Source organism: Ranitomeya variabilis, chromosome 2 (genome assembly GCF_051348905.1).
Source record: "Ranitomeya variabilis isolate aRanVar5 chromosome 2, aRanVar5.hap1, whole genome shotgun sequence".
Classification (NCBI taxonomy): domain Eukaryota; kingdom Metazoa; phylum Chordata; class Amphibia; order Anura; family Dendrobatidae; genus Ranitomeya; species Ranitomeya variabilis.
This window is the reverse complement of record NC_135233.1, coordinates 485,686,062-485,701,848: the sequence shown is the minus strand read 5'-3', so window position 1 is coordinate 485,701,848 and position 15,787 is coordinate 485,686,062.

Here is a 15,787-nt window from a genome sequence, read left to right as displayed (position 1 = left end):
AGTCTATTTATTCCTTTAAAGGGGTTGTCATGTATTAAAGGGATATTCCCATCACCAAGATCATATTCCAATATGTGGTAGGTGTAATAATAATATGATTAGCAGATACCTCAATATAAAAATGTAGTATAGTTCTTCTGATTAGCTATGTTGCTTACCCAATGTGCAGGGCATTGCAGCAGCTTAGATATCCATGGTTACAACCACTCATTTATTGACAGTTGGTTAGTTAGCTGATAGTGGTCATAACCTTGGATACCTAAGCTACTATATGCTCTGCACATGGTGTAAGCATCATAGCTAATCAGGAGAACTCGACTACATTTCTAATTGGAATTATTTGCCAACCTTATTATTATTACACCTACTACACATAGGGACAGGAGCTTGGAGATAGGAATACCCCTTTTAAAGCGGTCCCATGCTCTATTCCTTTCCCGTTCCAGCGGGGTCAGTACTCGAGGTCTCGGGGCTCTCGTACAGTTGCATGACACTGGCATCACTGTCTTCGGACAAATCGAACATGAAGAGCAAGTCCGGGCTACAGCTGATCTCTGACTTTCTCTTCATGTTCAATTTGACAGAAGGTGGGGACGATGATGCCAGCGCTGATTTGACATCGAGCACCAAGTGTCGTGCAACTGAGAGAACTGAGACCGTGGGTACCGACACAGGAGGTGAATCCTAGGGTTTTTTATTTTATCAGGTCCAAGCATTGGGAATGAGAAGGGGCTGTCTTAGTGGGCAACCCCTTTAAGCTACAAGTCTGCAGTAACCCTATATGACTGCAGACTTGTAAATCGAAGAAATATTTAGGAAACCATAAACTTGTAGGGTTTACCATTAGTGATGAGCGAGTGTACTCGTTGCTCGGGTTTTCTAGAGCACGCTCGGGGGATTTCCGAGGATTTATGACTGCTCGGAGATTAAGTTTTCATCGCCTCAGCAGCATGATTTACAGCTATTAGCCAGCTTGATTACATTTGGGGATTACCTAGCAACCAGGCAACCCACACATGTACTCAGCCTGGCTAGTAGCTGTAAATCATTCAGCTGCTGTGATGAAAACTAAATCTCCAAACACTAACAAATACTCGGAGGACACCCGAGCGTGCTTGGGAAAACCCGAGCAACGAGTATATTCGCTCGTGGCTATTTACTATTCAAAAAGACTAACTAGAAAAAAAGAGAAATTTTTGATGTATAAGATAAAATTTAACTTTTAATACATATAATTAAAAGACCAAACAACAATCACCGTACATGTATATCTGGCTGACTACGTCCATTCTACAATAAATCCATTCTACAATAAATCCCCTAAACTCCGTGCCTGCCTTTCAGCGGTGGTTGGCACTCCTGTCCTTGGGGCTTAGTGAGCAGAAGCAAAAGAGAGGGGTGCCTGTACGGGTCCAGGCTCCATCCTCTTTGCTTCTGCTCACTGGGCCCAATACACCAGTAAGGGTAGTAATGAAGTCATGGTGGCCCTGAGATAATGTGACCGCAAGTATGTGATATGAATACTACCGGTCACATTATGACTAGAGTGTTTCTGGCCTCTCTCAATACACTTGAATTGAGTGAGGCTGGACACATCTAGCTGGAATGTGGTCGGGAGTATGCATATCATATACCTGCGGTCACGTGACTTCCTGCTCCCGGCAAGGGAAAATCCTTGTAGTGTACACAATTAGAGGATTCTCAATTCTGCAGTCACATAAGGTTACTGCAGACTTGCAGTTTAAGACTGGACAACCTCTTTCATTTCAATTTGTAAAAGATTATAGGATATTCCCATCTCTTCCAATTATTGCACATTTATGGTATAAATGTATTGCAGGCACGGGTCCCAGCAATAGGACCAAGCATCTGTTCTGAGGACCAGTCCCTGGAATGCACCACTGTCAGTGGTCGAGATACACATGCATTGGAATTCCATCCATCTTCATGGACAGTGCCCCTTGCAATGATTGGGGCCCCAGGCGTGCGACAGGGCCCTGTTCTTGAGATAAATACCAGTCCTATTGGTAGGACTTATATTATTTATACATTTATGACCTATCCTGTGAATATATCATATATCTGAGATAATACTGCCACTTTAATGTTTCCTGTATTAAAGAGTAATTCCATACTTGCCAGCTTTCACAGAATGTCAGAGAGTTCCCTGGTAGCAGTGGAGACCATACAGGCTCTCCACAAAGTTGGCAAATCTCCTGTGCAGGGAGCACTTTCAATTGTAGTTGTGTCCTTCGGATTCAAATACAATTAAAAGTTGAGGAGGAGCAGAAATCCATTGACTCCATTACATGCTACTTACCATGGTAGGCCATAGGTCTGGAGCACCATAGGACGCCAGGTGGCGCCATGTCTCTTCATCATGCCGCCCGCACTGGACTGCAGACTACAGGGAAGAAGAGTGGCAATGCTGACCAATGCATAGACAAACTGTGTGGGGGCACAAATGGGAGAGATATTATGTGGGGGCACATTTACTATCCGGAGGCAAACCATGGGCACTATTACAGTGTGAGGGCAGAGAGCACATTATTACCATGCATGTGCACAGATTTAGTACAGTTACCATGTGGGGACAGAGCAACAGTATTTCCAAGTGGTGGTACAGAGTGGGTGCTACTGTCATTTGGGGGCACAGGTGTAACACTGCTACCACTATGGGTGGCACAGAGTGGCATTTTTACTGTTTAATGGCACAGAGGGTGCCTTGATATAGTAAGGGTATATAAAGAGGCACTAATGCAGTGTGGAGGTACAGAAGGGGCACAATATGTGGTGGCAGAGAGTGGCACTATTTCCATGTGGGGGCAAAGAGGAGACACTATTACCATGTTGGGGCACAATGTGACTTATCATGTGGAGGCACAGAGTGGGCACTACTACTGTGTGGGAACACTCTTATGTGGAGGTACTATTACTGTGTAAAGGCACTGAGAGAGCATTACTATACTGAGGCTCTACTACTGTGTGGGCACTAATACTCTATGGTGGCACAGTGGTGGGCACTATTACTATATGAAGTATAGCAGAGGGGTGCACAATTACTGTATAGAGCCACAAAAGGGTCACTACTACTAAATGGAGGCATAGAGGAGGGATTGTTAAAGCATGGAGGCACAAAAGGGGCACTACTACTGAACAGCAGACCGCAGGATAGAAGACGAGTGACACCACTAACTGTGGGAGGAGGGTGAAGTGAGTTTTAATTTATTTTCATTGGGCACAACAAAAGTTATTATTTGGAGGCAAAGAGAGAGAATACTATTATAGTGTAAGGGCACTATTACCATGAGGGAGTACAGAGTAGCGCTATAACTATTGTGGCCCATGGAGAGCACTATAACCATGTGGGGGCACAGGAGAGACACTGCTACTATGTTGGGGGTTCAGACCGACAATAGTAGCACTTCAGAGCACCATTAATGTGTAGGGGCATAGAGTTGGCACTACTACAATTTGGGAGACTGAGGGACACTATTACCACGTGAAGACACAAGTGGGATATTATTACCATGGGAGGGTACAGAGAAGCAGTATTACAGTGTAGGAGCACAGAAAAAACACTTATGGTGTAGGGGCACAGAGAGGACACTGCTATGATATATGGGAAGCACGGTGGCTCAGTGGTTAGCACTGTGCAGCCTTGCAGCACTGGAGTCCTGGGTTCAAATCCCACCAAGGACAACATCTGCAAGGAGTTTGTATGTTGAGGTGAAAAGATGGTCAGAATTAGACAGCAGACCTAGATCTGCTATGTAATATTGTGACGCCCCAGGGTCCTGGTCATCACAGTGGCATTGCTTTCCCCATGGGGAGAGTGATGTCACGCTTGGAAGAGATGAAGGATAACTTTCACCAGGTAATCACTTACATACAACACATTCATACTCCAGGCCAGAAGAGGGAGCTCTGAACCCAGATTAAGGGAAACTTCCCTTATCTATTCTGGCTGGAGAGGAAGTTAGGGAGGATTCTGTCAGAGGACAGAGAAGAGAGTAGACAGACATAGAGTGTTGGAAGGTCTGAAGGAGCCGTGCAGTCCGAGATACTACAGCTCCTGGAGGAAGAGAACAGGAGAAACGAACAACTTGTAGAAAGAGTGCAGGAGAATAACACCTGTGGAGCAGAGCTAAGAAGTGGCTACCTCCCTGGCTAGTGCAGATTCCGGTAGCCGGAAGACCGTGGCTGTGCTGAATTCTATAGTGGCATAGCTAAAACTGGCACCTGTCTGCACTGATACCCAGGAGACACAGTAATATCGATAGAGCCTGGGTCATGATAGACCCTGTAAAAAAGGCCCAATTCACCTGTTGTGTCCTAACCTATATGGAGGACAGAGAGGAACTGTGAGGACCTTATTAGAAGCCTTTGGCATTAAAGAACTACAACACTACCACACTTGGAGGAAGGCTTTGATCTCCACCTGGTAAAGGGGATTCTGGATTCGCTTCTAGGCCTGACCCTGCCTGCCCTGTGATCTGGTGCCCTGGACTGTGGTTGCCTGAAGCCTTCAGTAAACTGGGTAAAGAGACTGCAAACCTGTCTACTCGTTCTTTACTACACCATTCACCATCTACACACCGGGAGCCCTGGGGACCTACTTCACCTGTGGGAAGTTATACCATCAAGCTGCCATACCATCACCCCAGAGGACCCCTTTAAGCAGCGTCGGTCCCTACTGACCGAATACCACAGGTGGCATCACAAACACGAACTTTATTCATAAAACCCCTAAAAGACTTTTCTTTTAATTGGGAACCCAGGGCCACGGACTGGGTCGCAGCCACCGTGACATCCCCTTTAAGATCGGACCCGGTACCGAGTACCCCACGGCCCTGGCGGGCGACTCAATATGGATTAAGAGCTTTACCTTTTAGGAACTGGGTCTTATAAGTGAATGATTTTTGAGAGTGAGAGACTGCGTGAAGCAAAACATTGCTGGTCCTTGTGAGGTTGATATAGACCTGATCAAGAAAATTACACAAACTGTTTTATATTTTATTAATGTGGTTTTTGTCTGCAATGTTTAAGAAGTGTCATAAATCAATAGGATGAGTGAATATAAGAAACTCTGAAAACTTCTTTATTAGAGAGAAAAATATGTTTTCTATACAGCAAAGCAAATTAAAAGCAAACCTACTTTATTGTGACCAATAAAGTAGTAGTATTGGCATAAAAAAATATCTAACGCGTTTCGAGTCTGGATGACTACGACTAGAGTCAGCCAGACTTGAATTTTATCAGATATTTTTCATGCCCATGCTACTATTTTAATGAAGTCACAATAAAGATTTTTTTTGTTGCTTAGCTGGATTGAAATACCTCTTTCATCACTTCAAACAAAGCTGCTTGAGACTTCATAAGCTTTATCTGTGCACAGTAGAGTGCCCAGGAACCAGATAGCTCACCCATCAAGTATATTTATTTGTTCTGTTTTCACGGACTTTCTTATATTTACTTCTAAAATCGATACTGAGAGACGAAACAGACTTACAGCTCTCTGAGGGATGACATTACAGCTGCCCATGGACCGGTACAGAAAAGGGAGTTGGGAAGAGAAAGAGGCAAAAAGGAAGCGGCTGCAGAGAGAGACACACAGACAGATATACAATGCTGCTGCTTTCTAGTAAGTGTCTTGTCAAACTCCAAAGAGAGATTCACAGCTACACTGCTCGGTACTACTGGATAATTTCCTCCATGCTGAATAGCCGGATCGCCTCAAATCTCCATGTATGGGAGACATCATAGCACCTCGTCTGAGACACCTAAGGTTTAAGAGGAAGAATGCTCCCTCTTCATGTGACATGATGTGACGGTCTTAGGTAGGGGAGGGCCTCAAACTGTCAGTGGAACCCTAACTATCCCTGTCACGGGGGTACTCTTGATGGTAGAGAAGCCCAAGTCTCTGACTTTACTATGCTCCTGTTAATCCCTTGTCTGTCCCCTCCCCCACCCCAGGGAGCCTGAGACATAAATGCAATGTGAACAGGACACAAAAAACAAAACAGGGATAACAGAAAACCTCTATCATACAACAGCACCAACAAACAATAGGAGTGAGGAGGATAAGGACAGGGAGGAATAAACTAAGTGGGAACAGGGACCAGGAGATAAACACACACGTACTAAAGAAAAACCTCCACAACGAATTAGCTTAAGCACACAGCACAGGAAGACGAATCTCCGATAGCAACAACGAGCTCCTATTCAGCATATCGTCGCCAAAGAGCAAGGAAGCAGAGCTTTCACTGGCAAGACAGAGAGGATCTGCCCAGGTTTTATAGGAAGAGGTAACAACATGATCAGAAGCAGCTGAAAATGGAGCTCCAAGTTTCTGACCATCATAGAAAGGGTCGTTAACCTCTTCAACACCAAAGGAAACCAAACTCATATACTATGGGATCCAAATACACAAGCTAAATGGAAGATCTGCGATTCACAATATGCGGAGATCCACTACCCTCAGATCTCCCAGGTTGAGGTGACACACTTGTGACATCACGCCAATCAATGCTCTTTGCTCTATGACTGCATAGAGACAATAGCTTTCCATGCAATGACAACAATGATGTCTAGGTCTGTCCTGTGCCAGATCCCACTAGGCCCTAACAGTAAAAAAGCATATGCTTCAATATAGATGTAGTGAATTATTGAACTGATAAAGGAACATATGGTCAATTCTCATGGTGGAATTAAATGTTCAAAAATCTAAGAACATAAATAAACATCTTTTTCTTTTACACAATGAAAAAAAATAAAAGTACAAAAAACTATACATAATTGGCATTGCTTCACTATAAAATGTTATTTATCCCACATGAATAACACCCTGTAATACAATCCAAAAAAAGTTTCTGCAACATTTCTGCACCAATTAAATTAGGTTACTGCATTTTTTTCATTGTATTTTTTAGTGCGGTTTTTGCTCTTGTTGCCATGTCATGTTTTAAATAAAGCTGCTTTGTTTTGTCACTTCCTGGTATTTGGTTTTGACAAAACTTTATTGATTTTTTTTTGCTGCAGAACGCTCTAGAAACACGTGCATTTTTTACTTGTGGATTTTCTATGGGAAAATCAGCAGGTAAAACTCTGCGTACCCGCAAAATAAATTGTCATATTGCGAATTTTAAAAAATTATTGCAAGTCAGTTTATGCTGAGTAAAACCAAAGCACATTGGGCATGACATTTCTATAAATTTCCTCCACTTTGGTGGAGCTGTAAGACACTGTTTTTTTTGCAGCGAAAATGCGCATTGTGAAAAAAAAAAAAAAAAAAAAAAAACGCATCCAAAACTCATAGTGGGCACACAGACTTATTCAGCCATCCTCTGCTTCTAACAGCCATAGGTATTGCTGTATATAGTACAAGAGATTGAACAATATAGGTTCAAGTCCCCTATGGGGACTAACAAATACAGTAAAGTAAAAAAAAAAAAAAAAACAAATATGAAGAAGAAAAAAATTTGAATGACCCACCCCCTTTTTACCATTTAAAATAATGTAAAAAAAAAGACACACGTGGTATTTCCACATTTGTAAAAATCAAAATATATTACTAACTCAATCACTAAACGGATTAATGAGAAATAAAATCAAAATTACAGAATTGTGGTCTTTCGGCTGCTCAAACAGAGCAAGAAAAAAAGGCAATAGGCAATTAAAAAATCACATCTACCTCAAAATGGTAACAATAAAAATCGTCTCAAGGTATAAAAAAAGCCTTCATTTGGCCCAATGTACCAAAAGTTAAAAACATTGCGGCTCGGAAAATGGTGACATAAGCATTTTTTTATTTATTTACAAATTATCAATTTTTTTTTTACCACTTAAATAAATGTATTACACTATGTGCACACGTTGCGGATTTGCCTGCGGATCCGCAGCAGTTTTCCATCAGGTTTACAGTACCATGTAAACCTATGGAAAACAAAATCCGCAGTGCCCATGGTGCGGAAAATACCGCGCGGAAACGCTGCGTTGTATTTTCTGCAGCATGTCAATTCTTTGTGCGGATTCCGCAGAGGTTTACACCTTTTCCTTTTAGGGCTGTCCCACACGTCCAGATAATTCCGGTACCGGACAAATCGGTACCGGAGTTATCCGTGTCCGTGTGCCTGGGAACTCACGGAGGCCATACCTGCGGCACACGTGTGCCGCCCGTATGGCGAGTGGGTACCACACGGAGCGTGTGGTACCCACTCTGCATGGTGCTGAAGCTGCGATTCATATCATCCCTGCAGCAACGTTTGCTGCAGGGAAAATATGAAGAATAGTGTTTAAAATAAAGATCCATGTGTCCGCCGCCCCCCCACCCCCTGTGCGCCACCCCCCGCTGGTCAGAAAATACTCACCCGGATCCCCCGTCGGCAGTCGCTCCTTCCTGGTCTGGCCGCAGCTTACTGTATGCGGTCACGTGGGGCCGCTCATTTACACTCATGAATAGGCGGCTCCGCCCCTATTGGAGGTGGAGCCACATATTCATGAGTGTAATCGGCCGCATACAGTAGGAGGCGCGGCCAGACCAGGAAGGAGCGACTGCCGACGGGGGACCCGGATAAGTATTTTCTGACCAGCGGGGGGGCGCACAGGGGGTGGGGGGGCGGCGGACACATGGATCTTTATTTTAAACACTATCATTCATATTTTCTCAGTAGCAAACGCTGCTACAGGGAAGATATGAATACCGGCTTCAGCACCATGTGGGGGGGACAGCGCTTACTGTAGCGCTGTCTCCGGCACGCCACACGGACCCCAGACGGAGAATGTCCGTGTGAGGTGCGTGTTTTACACGGACCCATTGACTCTATTGGGTCCGTGTAATCCGTGCGCTCCCACGAACACTGACATGTCTCCGTGTTTGGCACACGGAGACACGGTCCGCACACGGTCCGCACAAAATCAATGACATCTGAACAGATGCATTGATTTTTATGGGTCTACGTGTGTCAGTGTCTCCGGTACGGGAGGAAACTGTCACCTCACGTACCGGAGCCACTGACGTGTGAAACCGGCCTTATAGGAATCCGCAGGTGGCAAAATGCAGGTGAAATCCGCACAAAAAATGTAGGAAATTCGCAGGTAAAACGCAGTGCGTTTTACCTGTGGATTTTTCACAAACTGAGCGGAAAAATCCACACAGAAATCCGCAACGTGTGTAAATAGCCTCATACTTAAAACTGTACATGTTTCATATTGCCCTAATCCTATCGACGTTGGTTATTTTTACTGTACAATGAAAATTGTAAATAAAAGCCGCCAAAAACAATTCCAGAATTGCACTTAATTCATTATTTTGCCACACTTGGTTTTTTTTTCCTGATTTCCAGTACATCATATTATAAAACTAGATGTTTCCAGCCAGCTAACGCTCGGCACGCTCACTGCTATCTAATTAACGCTGCTGGTGATTAAACTAAAGTAAATAATGACAACATTCAATAGCGCTTACGCAGGTGGTAATTTAACCCCTTAGTGACAGAGCCAATTTGGTACTTAATGACCGAGCCAATTTTTACAATTCTGACCACTGTCACTTTATGAGGTTATAACTCTGGAACGCTTTATCGGATCCTGCTGATTCTGAGATTGTTTTTTCGTGACATGTTGTACTTCAAGTTAGTGGTAACATTTCTTCGATATTACTTGCGATTATTTATGAAAAAAATGGAAATATGGTGAAAATTTTTAAAATTTTGCAATTTTCAAACTTTGTATTTTTATGCCCTTAAATCAGAGAGATATGTCACAAAAAATAGTTAGTAAATAACATTTGTCACATGTCTACTTTACATCAGCACAATTTTGGAAACAATTTTTTTTTTTCGTTAGGGAGTTATAAGGGTTAAAAGTTGACCAGCAATTTCTCATTTTTACAACACCATGTTTTTTTTAGGGACCACATCACCTTTGAAGTGATTTTGAGGGGTCTCTATGATAGAAAATAACCAAGTGTGACACCATTCTAAAAACTGCACCCCTCAAGCTGCTCAAAACCACATTCAAGAAGTTTATTAACCCTTTACGTACTTCACAGGAACTAAAACAATGTGGAAGAAAAAAATGAACATTTAACTTTTTTTTGCAAACATTTTACTTCAGAACCATTTTTTTTAATTTTCACAAGTGTAAAAACAGAAATTTAACCACAAATTTTGTTGTGCAATTTTTCCTGAGTACGCCGATACCCCATATGTGGAGGTAAACCACTGTTTGGGCGCACCGCAGAGCTTGGAAGTGAAGGAGCACCGTTTGACTGTTTCAATGCAGAATTGGCTGGAATTGAGATCGGACGCCATGTCGCGTTTGGAGAGCCCCTAATGTGCCTAAACAGTAGAAACCCCCCACAAGTGACACCATTTTGGAAACTAGACCCCCCAAGGAACTTATCTAGATGTGTGGTGAGCACTTTGAACCCCCAAGTGCTTCACAGAAGTTTATAACGTAGAGCCGTGAAAATAAAAAATCGCATTTGTTTTCACAAAAATGATTTTTTCACCCACAAATTCTTATTTTCACAAGGGTAACAGGAGAAATTAGACCACAAAAGTTGTTGTGCAATTTCTCCTGAGTACGTCGATACCCCATATGTGGAGGTAAACCACTGTTTGGGCGCACCGCAGAGCTTGGAAGAGAAGGAGTGTCGTTTTACTTTTTCAATGTAGAATTGGCTGGAATTGAGATCGGACGCCATGTCACGTTTGAAGAGCCGCTGATGTGCCTAAACAGTGGAGACCCCCCACATATGACACCATTTTGGAAACTAGACCCCTTAAGGAACTTATCTAGATGTGTGGTGAGCACTTTAAACCCCCAGGTGCTTCACAGAAGTTTATAACGTAGAGCCGTGAAAATAAAAAAAATCGCATTTTTTCTACAAAAATGATTTTTTGCCTCCAAATTTTTATTTTACCAAGGGTAACAGGAGAAAATGGACCCCAGAAGTTGTTGTACAATTTGTCTTGAGTACGCCGACACCCCATATGTGGGGGTAAACCACTGTTTGGGCGCATGGCTGAGCTCGGAAGCAAAGGAGCGCCATTTGACTTTTCAATGCAAAATTGACTGGAATTGAGATCGGACGCTATGTCGCGTTTGGAGAGCCCCTGATGTGCCTAAACAGTAGAAACCCCCCAAAAGTGACCCCATTTTGGAAACTAGACCCCCCCAAGGAACTTATCTAGATGTGTAGTGAGAATTTTGAATGCCCAAGTGCATCACAGAAGTTTATAATGCAGAGTAGTGAAAATAAAAAATATTTTTTTTCCCACAAAAAAGATTTTTTTTAGCCCCCAAATGTTTATTTTCACAAGGGTAACAAGAGAAATTGGACCCCAAAAGTTGTTGTCCAATTTGTCCTGAGTATGCTGGTACCCCATATGTGGGGGTAAACCACTGTTTGGGCGCACGGTAGAGCTCGGAAGGGAAGGAGTGCCATTTTGGAATGCAGACTTTGATAGAATTGTCTGCGGGCGTTATGTTGCGTTTGCAGACCCCTAATGTACCTAAACATTAGAAACCCCCAACAAGTGACCCCATTTTGGAAAATAGACCCCCCAAGGAACTTTTCTAGATATGTGGTGAGAACTTTGAATGCCCAAGTGCTTCACAGAAGTTTATAATGCAGAGTAGTGAAAATAAAAAATATTTTTTTTCCCACAAAAAAAGATTTTTTTAGCCTCCAAATTTTTATTTTCACAAAGGTAACAAGACAAATTGGATGCCAATATTTGTTCTCCAATTTGTCCTGAGTATTCTGGTACCCCATATGTGGGGGTAAACCACTGTTTTGGCACACGGCAGAGCTCGGAAGAGAAGGAGCGCCATTTTGTAATTCAGACTTTGATAGAATTGTCTGTGGGTGTTATGTTGCGTTTGCAGAGCCCCTGATGTACCTAAACAGTAGAAACCCCCACAAGTGACCAAATTTTGGAAACTAGACCCTCTAAGGAACTTATCTAGATATGTAGTGAGAACTTTGAAAGCTCAAGTGCTTCACAGAAGTTTATAATGCAGAGTAGTGAAAATAAAAAAATATTTTTTTTTCCAACGAAAAAGATTTTTAGCCCCCAAGTTTTTATTTTCACAAGGGTAACAGGAGAAATTGGACCCCAAAAGTTGTTGTCCAATTTATCCCGAGTACGCTGATGCCCCATATGTGGGGGTAAACCACTGTTTGGGCGCACGGCAGAGCTCAGAAGGGAGGGAGTACCATTTGACTTTTTAGTGCAAAATTGTCTGTCGTGTGTGGAGACCCCCTGATGTACCTAAACAGTGGAAACCCCCAAATTATAACTCCAACCCTAACTCCAACACACCCCTAACCCTAATCTCAACCCGATCCATAATCCTAATCACAACCCTAACGATAATCACAACCCTAACCCCAAAACAGCTCTAATCTCAACCCTAACCATAACCCTAATCAAAATCCTAAATCCAACACACCCCTAACCCTAATCCCAACCCTAACCCTAATCCCAACCCTAATCCCAAACGTAACACTAATCCCAACCCTAATCCAAACCCTAACCCTAATCCCAACTCTAACCCTAACTTTAGCCCCAACCCTAACCATAACTATAGCCCCCGTCGTCACAAAAAAAGTTCAATGTAACCTTTTTTTTGTACGTCGCGTCCGCCATTTCCGCGCATGCGTGGCCGTAACTCTGCCCCCTCCTCCCCAGGACATAGACTGGGCAGCGGATGCATTGAAAAACTGCATCCGCTGCCCACGTTGTGCACAATTTTCACAACGTGCGTCGGTACGTCGAGCCGACGCATTGCGACCGCCCCGTACCGACGCAAGTGTGAAAGAAGCCTAAGGCTACTTTCACACTAGCGTCGTACTCAGCCCATCGCAGTGTGTCGGGCCGACGTACCGACGCTAGCGTTGTAAGCGCCGCACAACGGGTGCAGCGGATGCTGTTTTTTCAACACATCCGCTGCCCCATTGTGAGGTGCGGGGAGGCGGGGGCGGAGTTCCGGCCACGCATGTGCGGTCGGAAATGGCGGACATGTCGCACAAAAAAGTTACATGTAGCTTTTTTTGTGCCGACGGTCCGCCAAAGCACGACGCATCCGTCGCACGATGGATGCGACATGTGGCAATCCGTCGCAATGCGTCGCTAATGCAAGCCAATGGAGAAAAAACGCATCCTGCAAGCACTTTTGCAGGATGCGTTTTTTCTCCAACGACGCATTGCGACGGAAGCCAAAAAACGCTAGTGTGAAAGTAGCCTAACCCTAACCCTAGCCCTAACCCTAAATTTAGCCCCAACCCTAACCCTAACTCTAACCCTAACCCTAACTCTAACCCTAACTCTAACCCTAACTCTAACCCTAACTCTAACCCTAACTCTAACCCTAACTCTAACTCTAACCCTAACTCTAACCCTAACTCTAACTCTAACCCTAACTCTAACTCTAACTCTAACCCTAACTCTAACCCTAACCCTAACTCTAACCCTAACTCTAACCCTAACTCTAACCCTAACTCTAACCCTAACTCTAACCCTAACTCTAACTCTAACCCTAACTCTAACCCTAACTCTAACTCTAACTCTAACTCTAACCCTAACTCTAACTCTAACTCTAACTCTAACTCTAACCCTAACTCTAACTCTAACCCTAACTCTAACCCTAACTCTAACCCTAACTCTAACCCTAACTCTAACCCTAACTCTAACCCTAACTCTAACCCTAACTCTAACTCTAACCCTAACTCTAACCCTAACCCTAACTCTAACCCTAACCCTAACCCTAATTTTAGCCCCAACTCGTCTTCTCCTGCCGGCCGGCAGATGGCAGCAGATGGCGGGCGCACTGCGCATGCGCCCTCCATGATGAAAAAGCCGGCAGGCAGGAGAAGACAGAAGAGGACCCAGGGACACCGGGTGAGTATGTTAGGGTCCCCGAATCCCCCTATTTCTCTGTCCTCTGATGTGCGATCACATCAGAGGACAGAGAATGACAGATCGCTTTTTTTTTTTTTTTTTTTTGCGGTCGCCGGTAAACTGTTAATTACCGGCGATCGCAAAACAGGGGTCGGTGAAAACAGACCCCGATCATGTTCTTTGGGGTCTCGGCTACCCCCGGCAGCCGAGACCCCAAAGATCTTCCGGGTGCCGGGCGGCGGAAAAAAGATGGCGGCGCCCATCGGGAGCCACGAGGAGCACCGGGGGAGGTAGGTAAGTATAAGGGGGCTATTGGGGGCCATCGGGGACCACATTTCTCTGTCCTCTGATGTGCGATCACATCGGAGGACAGAGAAATTAAATGGCAAATCGCGTTTTGTTTTTTTTTGTTGCGACCGCCGGTAAACAGTTAATTACCGGCGATCGCAACTCGGGGGTCGGTAAAAACCCCCCGAATCATGTTCTCTGGGGTCTCGGCTACCCTCGGCAACCGAGACCCCAGAGAAAATCCGACTCTGGGGGGCGCTATTCACTTTTTCCACAGCGCCGTTAATTAACGGCGCTGTGGTTTAAGTACCCTTAGCGGCCGCCGTTAAAAGGCGTATCGGCGGTCGTTAAGGGGTTAACTTAAAATGAAGTTAATAACAATAATAATCATTAAAAATCTGAATAATACTAAAAATACATTTTATTCACAGTGTAAAATCAAAAACAAACTGGATTCAGTAAAATGTGCGTTTTTTATTCATTCCATCATTTAAACAAATTTCATAGCTAAACATAAATTAAGTAAAAATTTCTCTGTAAACACAATTAAATGTATAGTCATTTTCATCATTTTCAAAGATCTTTCCTTGACTTCTACCAGGTACAATTTAATGTGTGGGGACGGGATTGTGTGTCATAATGTTGTGGGGGGGCGGGATTATGTGTGGTAATGTGGTGGGAGGGCGGGATTATGCGTGGTGATGTGGTGGGGGGGCGGGATTATGCGTGGTAATGTGGTGGGGGGCGGGATTATTTGGTAATGTGGTGGGAGGCAGGATTATATGTGGTAATGTGGATGGAGGCGGGATTATGTGTGGTAGTGTGGTCTAGGCGGAATTATGTGTGATGTGGTGGGGGGCGGGATTATGTGTGATAATGTGGTGGGGGGCAGGATTGCGTGTGGTAATATGGTGGGGCGGGATTATGTGTGGTGGGGGGCGGGATTATGTGTGGTAATGTTGTGGGGGGGTGGGATTATCTGTGGTGATGTGATGGGGGCAGGATTATGCGTGGTGATGTGGTGGGTGGAGCGGGATTATGCGTGGTGATGTGGTGGGGGGTGGAATTGTGTGGTAATGTGGTGGGGGGCGGGATTATGCGTGGTGATGGGTGGGGGCGGGATTATGCGTGGTGATGTGTTGGGGGCGGGATTATGTGGTGATGTGGTGGGGGCAGAGCTACTGTGCAGGGGGTGGGATTAGTGAGTGTGATGTGGGAGGCGGGATTATGTGTGGTAACGTGGTGGGGGGCGGGATTATGTGTGGTGATGGGGTGGGAGAGCGGGATTGTGTGTGGTGATGGGGTGGGGGCGTGATTGTGTGCGGTGATGGGTTGGGAGGTGGGATTGTGTGCGGTGATGGGTTGGGGGCGGGATTGTGTGTGGTGATGGGGTGGGGGTGGGATTGTGTGCGGTGATGGGTTGGGGGGCGGGATTGTGTGCGGTGATGGGTTGGGGGGCGAGATTGTGTGTGGTGATGTGGTGGGGGGCGGGATTGTGTGCGGTGATGTGGTGGGAGGCGGAGATACTGTGCAGGGGCGGGATTAGCGAGTAATCACGATGCCTCTTATATATATAGATGGATGGTGTC